The following is a 17,257-nucleotide window of genomic DNA, read 5'->3' on the forward strand; positions in this document are numbered from 1 at the left end:
CTAATGTCTGAAGTACTATTATTGAAAATAGAAATGCGTCTAGGTCTAGTCTAGTCTTAACAAAAGAATTGCTAAGTAAGAAAAGGACCAATATTTAGCCACTTCCGCACATGCAGTGGTAGTCGTGCAATAAAGTGCACCGCTCGCCAGCCCGCTGATAAATGCGTATGCGACAAACAATGCGAATCACACAACCGCCACCGATAAATCACTCAACACGTGTTTCACCCCTCCACGGGGCATCTTCAGGAGCTATGTTACACCGATTAGTGCCAAACACAGAGTCATTGCATTTCATTGCACGACTACCACTGCATGTGCTTTTCTTACTTAGGATGGACTTCCGCGAAGTAACGCCTGATTCCATTAAATACTTAAAAGTATTGCTAGACTTAAAAGGAGACAGTAAACCCTATTGATTTTGAAATCAATAACTTCGCTTCAAAATAGGTTTTGTGTTTGTGAAATAATTGCTCAGCCGGTTCGTTTCGAATCGATTCGATACAATATCGCCGCTGCAGCCGTGCGATTCGACGCACTGATTGTATGTGATGCGTTCATATGGCTGGACTCGAGGATCAAAGTTTGCTGAGCTTAGAGTCATTGGAATTTACTAAAGCTATATTCTGTCGAAATAATATTTGACTTCCTGAAGTTTATTGTTAAGATTGAAACCAGATGGTCCTGTTATATTTGTTATAACTAAACCTTGTTACAGAGCTAATTGGTTTGTTAAAAAAAAACTTCTAGGTAAATCCTATAATAGTGCAAAGGATGTTTTTAGTGATAAAACTTGGAAATAAATTTTCTTTAATACTGTAATAAAGATATTGTGAAGTGTATATCCAAAACAAACTCAGACGAGAGATAAATTATAGGACGAGGGCGCGTTTAAAACCTATTTAGGTTTACTAAAACAAAAAATTACTAAGGTTTCTTGAAACCTACTAAGGTTTTTTTCTAACTTTAAGTTCAGAAATGGTTTTGTAATTGAGGTCAATTTAATTCTAGTTTGAATAGATTTGGTCTTTTCTAGCTTTCTTATCATGATGTACACTAATGGCGTCTTTGATAATTTATTTATTTATTCATTAAATAAATTCTCCTGCGTATCTTTTTAACAACTCTCATCTCACTCTTTTGATCTCACTTTTTTGTCTAAGACAGGGTGGTACTCTGTCTTCTGGGAGAAAGAAAAGGTTGCGACATAAAGAAAGTCCTGCATTCCCACTAATGCTCTACAAGTTCGAATAACCCGTTGAAGGCTATGTATTGTTCACGCTAAATCATAAATTCTCAAATATCTTGGTTTTGAACTGTTTCAATCCTTAGTCCATTTCAAAGTCGCTGAAATGGGAACCTCTACGAACTAGAATCAGGATCATGGTCCTATAGAACTTGAAATAACTTGTCAACATGAAATTTATTTAAGATATATATAACCGCCGGTAGAGTTCGAGTTTGCTCAACGAAATGTCTTTATAATATTTATTTAAACAAAAGTTCAAAGCGAAACGAATTAATTTATTTTCCGGGCGACCTTCGCGGGAATCTTCGGCGGGCTGGAACTCAAAATTTCCTTTGAAAATTACTTGTTAATTGCTCCCAAAACACTCCGTCGGTGCAATTATGAATTCTGACCGGCCAGGACAGCGTTTTCCTTTTAAACCGCCTTCTTTTGTGCCTCAAGTTTGGGCGGCTGTTACGTATTTTTGCTGTTGAAACTATTGTAACTGTCTTAATAGTTAGACTAACAAAACAAACAAGAGTACGGCATATTTTAATGATCACTCTAGTCTTTTAAAAGTACTGTCATGTTATTTTTTTTTGTCTGATAAATTGTTTTAATAATAAAATAATTGTTTTAACAATTCTCATTCGCATCTCTGAAGTGATGTAATGATGATCACGGTCATAATTTCAAACGTAGGCTTCTCACAAATATTTATAATAAGACAAGTAGGTAGTAATGTGCATCCAGCGTTTTCTGACAGGCTTTGTCAGGTCTAGAAGTAATTTTGTTTAAAAGCTCCCGAGACTTCTGAGACTTCGGAACTCTTGACTGATGGGTTTGTATACAAAGCTGTAAGTGTACTACGTTACAATAAATAATTAAATAAATAAACAACTAAACGACTAAATGACTAAACGACCAAACGACTAAAAGACTGAACGAATAAACGACTAAACGACTAAACGGATAAACGACTAAACGACTAAAAGACTAAACGACTAAATGTCTAAATGATTAAATGACTAAATGACCAAATGACCAAATGACCAAAGGACCAAATGACCAAATGACCAAATGAATAAATGACTAAATGACTGAATGGCTAAATGACTGAATGACTTAGTGCCTAAAAACAAAAGAACTAAAAAAAAACAAATGTTTATTTTTCATTTAATACTTAAGTACCGAAGAGTTAATCGAACGAAGGCAGTGAGTTAAAATTATTTCAAGTGTACGTATGGATAAATCAACAAAAGCTTCACAGCGCCTCGCAGCGCTACCCCCTGTCGATAGCTACGTTCGCTGATCGAATCTCGTAGCTTTATAGCATGAGCTAAATGAGACTGCGAAGGCACGTGGCTATTAGTGAAGTAATTATTTATATATAAGAATAAATTTGTAAACTTTAGCTAGTTTAGCTTATTGACTAAAGTATAATTATATTTAATGGAATCAGGCGTTATTTTGCGGACTGGAGTGAATTAACGGTGATAGTTGTGTAATTCGCATTGTTTGCCGCATGCGCATTTATCAGCGGGCTGGCGGGCGGTGTATTTTGTTGCACGACTACGACTGCATGTGCGGAAGTGGCTAAATATTGGTCCTTTTCTTATTAATCTTTAATTATGTTTTTTAGTGTGTACATTATATTTGTTGTTGTATGATTCAGGCTTTGTGCAGCTCCAACGAAATTGAGCTTACTAGAGCAGCAGTTCATAAGCTGTGTAGTGTAGTTAATCGAGTATTATTTAGGTTTGCGAAGCGAGGACTACTCTATGGTTGAGGGAGACACAGGCCTTTCCTGACCACTCTTGCTTGGACGTGGGTGTATGTACACCATCTTAGTTTTATCTATTTGTGATGACATATGACAATGAAAATAATTGAAGGTTTTGATTTCATGGATAAAGACCATCATCATCATTTATTCCTATATATCCTAGATTGGACAGAGGGTGTTCTACTGTGAACCGTCACCATCCCGGATAGTTTTAAGCTTCGCTCTTCACCTCACTCCATATCAATCCAACTGCCTTCACTTCTGCAGTGATCGTCCGCCGCCAGGTTAGCTTTCGGCGGCCACGACTTCGTTTTCCTTGAGGATTCCATTCTAGGGCTTGCCTCGGTATGTGATCAGGGTCCCTTCGAAGCATGTGGCCTATTCAGTTCCACTTACTGCGTTTGATCTGCTAGTCGATCGGCATCTCACAGCTTTTCCAGAGATCTACGGCTTTCTCAGGACAGTATATACCGAGAATACGTCAAAGACAGTTGTTGACGAAGACATGGAGCCGCCGCGAGATATCTTTGTATCCTTCCACGTTTCGCATCCATATAGGAACACGGTTTTTACATTGGACAGAAATATTTTGAGCTTAAATCTTCTAGTTAGTTCTCGTGATTGCCGTACAAAACGGAGCTGTGCGAATTTTCAAAGCGATTTCCTCTTCGGTCCTTCCTGATTCCGACATATATCATTGCAAATATGATGAATTTTTGTATGTCAGTGTTTACTTGATCTATTTTAACGAAGCCTTAGGAAAATCCGGTTTTTAAAATTATGTTTCGTATTTTTTATACTTATACTATTAAAATTATATAAAAGAATTTTGTTTCCGAACTGACTGCTTTTTGCTGCCTGTATTAGAGAAAACACATTACTACTTTTGTTAATTGCGAAGTCAGCCAAGCGGCGCGCTTTTCAACCACCAACCGTGCCATGTTATAAGCATTCTACGGTTCATTTATTTGTAAATTATTCACAGTAGAAAGCGAAAAATATAAATTTTTTTTTACAATATGGTCTTCAATTATTTATCTTTTTAGTAAATACCAAGCTAATAGTACGTAGAGGGATTGTGCGACAATCTATAGCGCGAGGTAAAAATATGCCAGCGCCATCTGTTGGTGTCGTCCTGAAATATATTGTCACCAACGCCATCTAGCAAAATTGTTGTTATTAAAGAAAATATGTTTGTTTAGTCTTAACGCGTCTTTATCAATCATTCGAGTTATTTTTGTTAATTAACTTTTAAATTAAAATAGGATAAACTTTTATTGTAGCATAATTACATAACAATGTTGTACAGATTTAGTTAATCTCTTACTTCGGAGATTTTCTGTAATGTTTTTAATACATATTTGTGTTTTTTAAAACCCTCGTTTTTGGGGACCTTCAACTTTATCTTGGGAAGGATAGGGACTTTATTTTTCAATTTTAAATTTTCATTTATTTCGTATTAATTATTCTTCTCTTCAATCACAAATACAATTTAATAAAAGAGCATTTTCTTGACCTCTAAAACAGGAAATTGTATAATTTTTTTTATTTATTCGTATTAATGTAATACCTCTTTCACGTATATGTACGTATTATATTGGTGTATATAGTAATGTATGCTTATACGATATCTCTCAAAAATCCAAAAGACCGCCTTTTGTACCTCTATATGAATTCTTTCTTTTCATTATTAATTATCTATGGTATACAAAAAAGTGTAAATAAATAAATTGCTTGGGTACTTTTTCATTCTTTTTTATTTTTTTGTCCTTTTTATGCTTTTCCTCCATCTATACTTCTTCTCTCTCTTTTCTCCACAATTTTCACAGAATCGCTGTTACCATTTTTTCTTTTTCAAATATATATTTGTGTTGAGGTTGTTAAAGTGGCCATATACATTCAAATAAATATAACAGAATCCACCCGGATGAACTTGGTTAGAAGCTAACAAGCAAGCTTTTGAAAGTGATTGAATGAAATCAATCAATGGTTAGACTTAAAAGTAAACGTATCCGTTGCTTAATGATTGCATTATTCACGACTTGAGAGAGCTGACGATCTCGTTCCGGCTCTAAGCACCTCGTCAGCCGGGAATTAGGCGAGGCTGCGAAGGCCATAGACAAAAACCTTCGTAGACTTGACTTTCTGTTAGATTATATATCTAGTATTTAATGTTTAATGGTTTAATAGAATTAATATTATGGTTCAATGGTTTAATGAAGATGCCCCGCGGAGGGGTGAAACACGTGTTGAGTAATTTGACGGTGGCGGTTGTGTGATTCGCATTGTTTTCCGCATGCGCATTACTGTTTATGCGCATGCTGTTACCACTTTTTAAACAACCTCTTGTTGATATTTGTCATAAAGATGAGCCTAAAAATTAAAAAAAACACAAAAGTAACGCAACACTTACTCTTACATATTTAATGGAATCAGGCGTTATTTTGCGGAAGTCCATCCTAAGTAAGAAAAGGACCAATATTTAGTCTCTGAGACTGTGTTTGGCACTAATCGGTGTAACATAACTCCTAAAGATGCCCCGTGGAAGGGTTGAAACACGTGTTGAGTAATTTAACGGTGGCAGATGTGTAAATTCGCATTGTTTGCCGCATACGCATTTATCAGCGGGCTGGCGGGCGGTGCACTTTGTTGCACGACTACCACTGTATATGCGGAAGTGTCTAAATATTGGTCCTTTTCTTACTTATATATCTAGTAATTTAAAGTGCTGGTCAAAACTGTTTTTTAATTTGTTTTTAGAATATAAATTATGGATACAGCAATTTTAAACCTTAAGTAGAATTTTTTCCACAGTGAATAAGCCATGAATATAAAATGCATTTTTAACTATGTATTGCATATAAAGTATAAATGTATTACATTTATCGTTATTTATTTATTTACACTTTTATACAATTTACAGTGGTGAATTTAATGACGAAGGCATTTTTAACCAGTTAACCGTTTGGGCGGTAGAGAGATGAACTAATGAAGGTGGGTAACTAAATATGATCAAAGAGAAAAGAAAATCAAAATGAAAAGGAAAAAAACAGATTTCGAACCTTCTCTTTTAATGTGCAACGATTCCTGATCATCTGAATATCGAAGAGCAATGCATTCCGGAGAAAAATAGATTGTATTGTATCGAAGGAGTGACTAAAGTCGGTAGTAAGGAAAGTACAGTAGACGATTGCTCTAGGAGTAAACGTTTTTGTGTGTGATGGCTACGAATTGGAATTGTGATGATAAGTACTATAATTATTGCAGAATTAGGACGAACTAAATTTCCAATAAGACCTATTGGAAGAAGCCTGCCTTTAGCTTCTACCAACAGCCTTAACAAGGTCTTCTGTTCGCTTTACGAGTGGACCTCGTATGAACCTGCCGGTACGATCTCCACTCTATCTGCACACTATTTGGTCTGCATACATATTCTTTCTACAGCCGAACAAGATATAAGTTAATAAATTGCTTTATTATACATAGCCTGTCTTATATATCTTAATTAATAATGGTAACATATTAAGATAAATCTCTTTTTGGTTAAATTGGTAAAAATAAAGATTCTTCTCTTCTATTCAGCTGATGGACATCCACTGTAAGACCGAGGTCTCCTCCAAAGACCGCCACGATGACTGGTCCTGCGCTGGCTACATCCAGCGACTTCCCACGATCTTAATTATGCCGTCGATCTGCCTAATGAGGGGCGTACCCACGCCGCGTCTGATGGCTCTTGATATTCACTCGAAAACCTTTCCGCCCAAACGGCCATCAGTTGCACCAGCGGTACTCCGACCACTGCCACTTTAGAAGAGCAATTCTTCGAGCTACGTCGGTGACCTTAGTTCTTCTGTGGATTTCCTCATTTTTGATTCGATCTCGCAGAGAAACTCCGAGCTATCTTCTTTTTTATATAAATAAAATAAAGGTTAGATATTTTAAAATAATAAATGATCAACATACAGAAGTAAATGCTTTATAAACACGTACAAGTATTATAGAAATAAAGAAATCTTTCTTAATAAATATAACTGGTAAGTTTTGACGATGTAAATGATGTCACAGGATAAGGAGTACCTGCGGCTTCTTTTCAGAAGTTTTTAGATTATCTAAATGTTATTTATTTGGTCACTCTTTTGAATGCGTCTCTTTCTTCTCTACCGTGGTTGAGGAAGAACTTTACAAATCGGATAGTTATTTTATTTCAATTTCTCTTTTCATCCTTCTCTTATGTTCCAATTCCCTTATTCTTTCTTTCTTCACATTCAAATCTCCCATACATCACTTTTCTTCCCTCAACTTCGTTCCTAGACTACAGTTTGCTACATTTTGTATTTAAATGTTGTCAGGTCTCTTTCGCTTCGCTTGACTACATATGTCAGAGTCATGCATAATCCTGCCATGGAATGTGGTGAGGTCCCCTTAATCCTGCTACAAAAGTCATCAGTCCAAGTATGGTATCAGGCCCTAGCGAAGGACACACGCAATGTGAATGCTAAAACCTTTCGTCTACTGTATCACTTAAAAATACTAATATTTTTGTAATATAAAACCACGGCCTTTCTGTTACTTTCTATAGGCGCGCAGTAATCAAAAGTCGATACATTTCGCGCGAATATCGAGTCGCATCGAGCTCGCAATACATTGTGAAAGATTGGAAATAAATTTCGATCCATTAGGCACATTCACTGTGTCGCGGATCGTGGAACAATACAGAACGGAACAGAAGACTTGTACACGCACGCGGTTTGAATCATAATCAAAAATAAGTGCTTCAGTTTTCCTATAACAGAACTGAAGTATTTTTCTGTTCATAAATTTAACGAATCTTTAATGAAAGTGTACGCATATATAATAAAGTTTCACAAGATATCTTACGCCTTCCTTTTGTTAGTTAAACGGTTTTATTTAGTTCGACCCGTACGGAATTTTTTTGGATCAAAATTAGAAAATGAAATTTAAGCACCTTCCCGTTGTCAGATTGATCTGAAATTTGGTACACACATTTAATTTAGATGACAATACAATATAATAAAATCAATAACATTATAAATCTAAGATGGCCGCCGATACAAAATGGCGGATTACGTATTTTTCCTTAATCCCCTTAATATGGGTATCAAATGAAAGGGCTACACTAGTAAAACACGATGATTATGTCAAAATTTAAAATTCAAGATGGACGCCGTTCCAATATGGCTGACAGATATTTTTCCACAACCACCACAATATGTGTATCAAAAACCGTTTAACTTAAAAGTTTTTTAAATGTATTTATTTTAAATCTAAAATTAAACGTATATTATTAAATAAATCTTATTACAGCATTTAAGACCCCATAGTTGGTCGAAATGTATATAACGTGATTGGTTGACTCATTTACATGGTAATATTATAATTTTATGTTTTGTTGTATTACGTAAAGCACATATGTTATTACTGTATTCTGTAGCGATTGATACAGACTGTTTGTTTATTAGTGTAAAAGCGTGTAAGTGGTATATATGCTCCTGAAGATGCCCCGGGGAGGGGTGAAACACGTGTGGAGTGATTTGGTGGTGGCGGTTGTGTGATTCGCATTGTTTGCCGCATACGCATTTATTAGCGGGCTGGCGGGCGATGCATTTCATTGCACGACTACCACTGCATGTGCGGAAGTGGCTAAATATTGGTCCTTTTCTTATTTAGCTAATCAAACCTTTGATTTTTAGATATGTAAGGTGCACCATACAATAATTGACAGCGAATGAGCTGCACTTTCATTCCTTTTTACGGCTCCGTTTATGGGATCTCTTGTACTCCCCTAAAAAGTGTGCAGGAACATTTTTTACAATAGTAAAATCCTTGTCAAAATCTACCATTTGTTCTTCCTTATCTATCATTCCTCCTATTCTATTTCACATTCGTTCATTTTTTAAGGCTCCACTTTTGAGGTCTCTCGTTCAATCCCTATCATAGATGAACAGGATCTCTATTTACATTTCAAATAATTAAAATTATTTTTATACTCATCTCTCATCCTTCTCAATCTCTTTCATTCTTTCCTATAATTTCCTTCGCAATATCATTCATTCCTTTACATACACCGCTTCACTTCATTCACCTTCCTTCTAGAGTTATACATTTTTTATTTAATTATTTTTATATTATTTATTTAAAAAAAATATTTATTTTTAATTCTTGTTAATTTTTTTACTACTTAAATGCACTGTTTATATTTCTTACATTCATTCCTTATTTTTTAATTTTCTGAATAATCAGTTTATAGTACCTTTAACAAGAAAGGTTAACGCGTTATACGGGGTCATGTGAGTAAGCTATACGAGAATATGAACAATTCTTTTTCCTACAACAAGTAACAAATACAATATTGCAGAGAGGATTACTGAATCTTATATATTGCTTAGTATAAACTTTATTACTACAAGTGAAGCTAGGACGCGGAAATAAAAATCTAATTCCATTGTTTCTTTATATAAATTTGAAATTTTATTGACAAGATATGAAACTTGTAAACCTTTTCAAGGGGAAATTTATTTTACAATCGGCGCGGGTTTCTTAACAAGTTTCTGCAACTTCCGTTCTATGTGGGACACGTTGAATGGGTTCTATTCGAGTTGAATAGGCCAATAGATAATAATGTACACCCTTTTTATTTTAACTTTAAAATCTACAATTTTTTAATAGTTTAAATTTGTTTCAACTTTACAGGTAACTTTGTGCGCTTTTATAATAAACTCCACTATTATGAATAGGCCATCTCCCTTAATTTCTTATTAAATGATTAATTTATTCATTTGATTTTTTATTTATTTAACAAAGGCACGCGAATAACATAACATATACTTACATTAGTTTCGTGTAATGTAATACGAAATTAAACATCTGTGCCTATTATAGGCGTATGAATTCCTTTCCATTATTATGGAAGCGTATTTAAGTGTATAATACTCCATAGCGTACGAATAAAATGATGTCAATTATAATATACACAACTGTGAAATAGTTAGCACTTTGTTAATGCTCGCGGTACATAGGGCCAAATGGGCCTGGCAAGCGATAACAGACTGGTACAGGGCTGCTTCCACTACGCCCCCAGCGACGATCTCATCTGTCTTTAAATAACCATCTCGTAAATTTTAAAATACAATGCATCCTACAAATATATCGCATGTAAATAAGTGAAACAAAAAAAAAACAAGCTATTCCATCATGCTAAATGCTATTTATTAGAATAATAAATGGCATGCATTAAAAATTAAGTCTTTACAATTAAGTTCCACATAACATTATGATAAGAGATAGAGTTAAATAATTTGATATCGTAAGTAAGAAATGAAAACCGTGTTGCTATATGGATGCGAGACGTGGAAGGTTATTAAAGATATCACGCGTCGGCTCCAAGTCTTCGTAAACAACTGTCTTCGACGTATTCTCGGTATATACTGGCCTGAGAAAGTCTCCAACGTAGATCTCTGGAAACGCTGTGAGATGCCGATCGACCAGTAGATCAAACGCCGAAAGTAGAACTGGATATGCCATACGCTCCGAAGGGACACTGATCATATACCGAGGCAAGCCCTGGAATGGAATCCTCAAGGAAAGCGAAGGCGTGGCCGATCAAAGCAAACCTGGCGACGGACGATCACTGCAGAAGTGAAGGTTGGAATGACGTGGAGCGAAGTAAAGCGCAAGGCTCAAGACCGCTTGAGATGGTGAAGTACTGTGAATGCCCTCTGCCCCATTTTGAGGATATAGGAATAAATAATGAAGTTGGAAATTAAGGAAGAGAAAAAACTGTAAATGAGGTAGTACAAGGACTCTGCCGTTTTAAGGTAGAGATATATGGCGACTTCTTCTTTTTAGGCGATGGATGTCTTCTGCAAGTCATAGGCCTGCCCCAAAGATCTTCACTATGACCAGTTCCACGCTGCCCGCGACTTTAGCTAAGTGGTCAGTCCATCTAGTGGGTGGCCTATCCATGCCAGCTAATAAAAAAGTAGGGAATCTACTTGTGCTTAGCATAGAAAATACTAGGAATTACAAGAAAGCATTACTTTTGTTGGTAGTTGCATATAAATACAAATTTCTGTATTTCTTTAAAAACATTTGCTCCATTTCTGTAAGCTCTATGCAAAATCTATGTCATACAACTGAAATGTTCAAGTTATATTGTAAAAGAAAAATAAAATCGTGGCCCGGTTTGAAAATGTGTGGCCGTATGTGCAATGTACATAAAAGCATTCAAATATTTTGCAAACCATATATTACTGTTAGTATTTACAAAACAAGGATTGTTTGAGCTTAATATTAAAGATAATGTTTAAGGAGAAAACGCGAGCGCTACAACCTTCGTCTGAATGGGAAATGGGAGACATCTGCGAAGTTTTGTTTCTTCTTGCATTTTATACGCTATTTAACTCTATCTCAAACTTCTTAACAGACATTTTAGTATTGTAAATTACTTTATATCTCATTGATAAAGATAAAGATTACATAAGCAATTGTTTATTAGACCAATTATAAATAGGTTTATATTAATAAATTAACTTAAAAATGAAAATACATAAACTGGAAACCGCGACAAAAACAGCATAGATAGTTAGCTCAGAAGGACGACAGGGAACACATCCTATTTGAAATATTTAAGAAAGGTACATGCTCAGTAGTAATCATATAGTTAAAACTCTTATAAGCACATTGTATGATTACAATAATTTTTTTAATACACCAATAATAGACAATGAATAGAGGAAAAAAAAACGATTCATATGGTACAAGAGGCGGTATTATTGCTTGAAGCGATCTCTACAAGACAACTTTTGGATGGAGGTGAGAGACATGAAAGAGAATGTTGTATAGGGTGTATGTACATATAAACAAATATATTACACATACATCCTAAAATACTTATATATACACATATAGAAATCTATATTTAAGTCCATAGACCCTTCCGCTCCGTGAATTCAGCTCAGATGAAGCTGTAAAAGCCTTCGGGCTAACAGTATCTACATCAACAGAGAAAAAGAAATATTTAATGGAATCAGGCGTTACCTCGCGGAAGTCCATCCTAAGTAAGAAAAGGACCAATATTTAGCTACTTCCGTTACATGCAGTGGTAGTTGTGCAATAAAGTGCACCGCCCGCCAGCCCGCTGATAAATGCGTATGCGGCAAACAATGCGAATCACACAACCGCCACCTCCAAATCACTCAACACGTGTTTCACCACTCCACGAGGTATCTTCAGAAGTTATGTTACACCGATTAGTGCCAAATATAGAGTGTGTCCTTTTCTTACTTAATAAGAAATATATAAAGAGAATAGAAGGTACTACATAAATACAAGTATGTAACAGATTCTACATCATATCCTATTTTAGAGGCCAAGGAAATGTTCTTCTACTTACTTTAAGTGTACATTTCTTTACTTAAATTTTATTGTATATCTGATGATTTATTCTAACTTTATGTCCTTTTTATAGCTACAGTTCATTTTGAACTCGAACGAAATACAAGATTTAAGCGCACTAGTTGGATATCCCGTTACTGAAGCCGACAAGCTTAGCGCCGGCTGCGCTGTATTCTTTGTTACTGTAGATTCAGTTGTACTGAGACCTTTACATTATTTTACTCTTGCAACGAGAGCCTTCGAGCAAATTCAAAACTTGTCTCAAAAATTTAATATATAATTTTTTTAATAGCATTGTGTAAAACATAGTTCATGTTACTTTTATTACTTCATAATATATTAAAATATACAGGATGATTAATAATAGATGTAAAAACTGTGAAGTGATGAATATTTAGTATACTCAATCTAATATTAGTAAGAAAAATAGTTGCCAAAATAATTTCCATTATTTGGATTTATAATATATTAAAATTAATTATTGTTTAATATCTTTTTATTATTTCTATTAGTGCTTTCAGGAAACAACACTACTACTGTATCACAAGAAGATAATACCATAAAATAAAAAGGTACTTTCAAAATAACTTTTAATGTCGTTTTTTTTTTGTTTTCAAGTGAGACAATTGTATAGTATTGTTTAAATTAATTGTAAAATATGCCAATGTAACCTAATTACGTACTAAAATAGGTATCTTTGTTTTCAGAAGCAAATCTTTATTGTTTAATGTAAGATCAGAAAAGATGTCTTAGGTATGTATAATTATTTTTAATGAACAAAATTAGATACAATGTTTCTATACAATTAACATGTATGTAAATTCTCTACTTAAGCAAAATGTTCTTCTGATTTCTTCCATTTCTGCAAAAATCTTTGCACTTACATGCTACCTGTGTGTGGAATAATATGTTTTGTATACTCTTCTCATCCACGAATAAATCAGGTTTTCACTTGAAGTCACATATCGGTCGAATATTGTACCGGGAACAAAAATGTCGAAACGTATTTGCATACGATGATACTTTGTTCTTGAAATAGGTTAAGAATGCATATATACATATTTTTTATTAAATATATTATTTCAAATAAATTCCGCAAGGATATTAAAGCTAAGGCTGTATGTATTTGTTTACTTTTGATAAGCGCTTACGAAAAAAAAAATAATTTAAAATTAGAATTCTGCTACCGGACACTGCAAAATATATTTTAGTTTTTTATAAACTACGATATTTAAGTCAGATTATAGAAATGTGTATAAAACGGAGTATTTTTCATGTTGAATCTCAGCTAAAGAAGATTATACTTTGACTTGAACAAAAATAAAATTCCTTTTTTCTTCTTGCTCTATCTTGCACATAAATATAAAGATAGTCCTATAGATAATAATATTTCTACACACACATAAAAGGATAAAAGGATGATAAAATCAATAAGTTATACCGCAGTTTCGTTTTTTTAATTCCGGCACTGTGCACTTTGATTCTGTTATTTCAGCCCGTAACACGCCCCACGGATTGAATTTCATTCCCAATTTCTCCTGACGTATTGCTATTTCAGTGAGAAGCGATACGCACGTCAGCTCTATTGAGTTTTGTTTACTGCGGGGGACTAAAGTATGCGTGGAGCGGTATTCATTTTATTTATATTTTATTATCTTTACATCGTACCATAAAAGCTTACTGTGTCTTGATTTGTTTATGTATGAGGTTTATCTTTAAACCGTATAGTAAAATAAAGGAGATTTTATACTTTGCATCGACAACGTGTTATTCTTAAGTTAAGTTATTTAACTTAACAAGGACAGGTGCTTAGATCGTCGGATGACGCTGGATGTCGCGGTTTCCTACCAGTCTTTTTGGAAATCTATTTGAGAATTTGTGAGGACCTGCAAAGAATAGGCCAACTTCATCTTCTCCATTCGGACTTTTAGAAGGCGTAAAGAGATCAGCTTCTAGATGATGTACAGGATCGTCTTCTGCATACTATAACAACATACTGTGACCGCCAACCAGCCTGCCACGCGTGGCAATTATAGTATATCTTCTTGTTGATATCTTCGGGGAATGCCTTTGCTCTTCAGTGGGCGTCTATGGTCTGAAATGAAGATAGAATTGCAATTGCTAACAAGTAAGTTTCCAGAGGATGGGCTGCAGCGTCTTCTGCGTACTAGAATACCACACTGCAATCGTCAATCTGCAGGCCAGGCATGGCAATTATGGTATATCTTCTTGTAGATATCTTTGAGGTATGCCTTTGCTTTTCAGTTGGCATCTATGGTCTGAAATGAAGATAGAATTGAAACTGCTAACAAGCAAGTTTCCAGAGGATGGGCTGCAGCGTCTTCTGCGTCCTAGAATACCACACTGCAGTTGCCAACCTGCAGGCCAGGCGTGGCAATTATAGTATATCTTCTTGTAGATATCTTTGGGGGATGCCTTTGCTTTTCACTGGGCATCTATGGTCTGAAATGAAGATAGAATTGCAACTGTTAACAAGCAAGTTTTCAGAGAAAGGGCTGCAGTGTCTTCTGCGTACTATAGTACCACACTGTAACCGCCAATCTGCAGGCGAGGCGTGGCAATTATAGTATATCTTCTGGTAGATATCTTAGGGGGATGCCTTATCCCTTCAGTGGGCGTCTATGGTCTGATATGAATATAGAATTGCAACAGCTAACAAGCAAGTTTCCAGAGGATGGGCTGCAGTGTCTTCTGCGTACTATAATACCACAATCTGCAGACCAGGTGTGGCAATTATGGGTCATCCCCTCATAGATATCTTTTTAAGAGGCCTATACCTTGCAGTGGCTGTTTATAGTCTGTATCCTACGACGACCACCATTAAATTGTCCATAAGGTTTTTGTCGTGGGAACTTCTTGGATCAGAACGCCTTAAAGATTAAGGATGCCTTTAAACGGGAGCAAAACCTGGTTCTGGTTTCTTAAAATTGGATTCTTCATGTATTCTTTTTATTACGTATCCTAGTGGTCACTTTGAAAATTCCTGTGTTGACAATAACACGAATAAATAGATAATATTTCATTGCCAGATGATATATACTATGCAATTATAAACACATACATAGATTGGATATAAAATCTGTAAAAAATTTTTAGGGTTCCAATTTTAGGGACTTCCTGTACTCCCCTACCATGTGCATTATCTGTAATGATTATTTCACAACAATTATTATTTCCATACTCCTCTTTAGTCTTTATTGAGTTCTTTCATTCGTTCCTCTATTGTCTTGCTCATTCTCTTCCATGCCTATTACACATCTGGCCGTATTCTACAGAGGAACTTAAACTTTGATATTTAGTGGGTTGTAGCGTGATATCTGGGGTAAGCTTTCAAAAGAAACTCGCAGAACAATACAGCAAAAGAGCTGGATTATTAACATTTTAAATACACATTAAACTTATTTATACAAAAAATATATTAAAAAAGGTTAACACAAACTAAGCACACTATGTTATGAGATACCGTATCTGAGAGCTCCACACGGTGCACAAGTTCCTGCTTGGCCCGCTATCTGGTCATTTCTGGGAATCTCTTGAGATGTGGGACGCATGGTGAGATTCCGCATATGCATGTTCAATGTAAGCTCTCTAGGTGACGGGCGCGGGGCGCGGGGAGAGGCTTCGTATATGTCCGCTAAGCACAATGCCAGCCGTCTGTAATAATTCGTTTCCATACCTTGTTACTGCATACATCGCCTCTCATCTTTCGCCTTGCCTGCAGAGTACTGTAATAATTATACATTTTCATATGTGATCTTTCTTTTACTATTTTTATATTTATTTAATATTAATTTTGTATCTATTGTTTTATTATACTTTACTGTTATATATTTCTATATTTAATGGAATCAGGCGTTACCTTGCGGAAGTCCATCCTAAGTAAGAAAAGCACCAATATTTAGCCACTTCCGCACATGCAGTGGTAGTCGTGCAACAAAGTGCACCGCCCGCCAGCCCGTTGATAAATGCGTATGCGGCAAACAATGCGAATTACACAACTGTCACCGTCAAATCACTCCATGTGTTTCACTCCTCCACGGGGCATCTTCAGGAGTTATGTTACACCGATTAGTGCCAAACACAGAGTCAAACAAAGACTCTGTGTTTGTTTACCATTGCATGGGCGGAAGTGGTGGGTAAATATTGGTCCTTTTCTTACATATATTTCTATATCACAATTTTTATTACGGTTTATCATAGTTTGTGCAAAATATTTATATTTCTTCTATTGAATTACATCTTATTCCTTTTTGTTACACTTCCAGATTCCAGAAAAATCTAGCGTCCTCCCTCTTGGCTCACTAGCGAAGCGATGTTACTTTCCTCTGTCCTGAAACCGAAACTGTCAATCCCTACATACATTAATTACACCCACATGTGTATGTATATACTATGTAACATGTACAGACTATATTAATAGGAAAAGAACATAAAATTTACCGTTAAATGCACGGCTTCAAAATATATCATTTTAAATTAAAATTTTTAATCATATATTTGCGAAATATGTTTCCCAATAAATAAAACTCCATAAATATAACTCCATAGTACAGTACCCGGCGATTGCACGATCGACGTTTGGAAAGAGACAGTCGGCTAATTCCGGCTTCGTAGAGCACTATCTCTGTCCCTCACTACCTATGTGACTTTGTCAGTCGTTGTATTTCGTACGACAGAGATAACGCTCTACGAAGCCGAAATTAGCTGACTGTCTCTTTCCAAAGGTCGATGTGCAATATTTGTCGCTGGGTACAGTACCGTGTAACACCGAAGTCGTGTATATATATACTTATAAGTAAGAAAAAGAC

The sequence above is a fragment of the Battus philenor genome, unplaced genomic scaffold (assembly GCF_028537555.1).
Source record: "Battus philenor isolate CCGP_79_NKW_IND1 unplaced genomic scaffold, ilBatPhil1.0.hap1 SCAF_21, whole genome shotgun sequence".
NCBI classification, from domain to species: Eukaryota; Metazoa; Arthropoda; class Insecta; order Lepidoptera; family Papilionidae; genus Battus; species Battus philenor.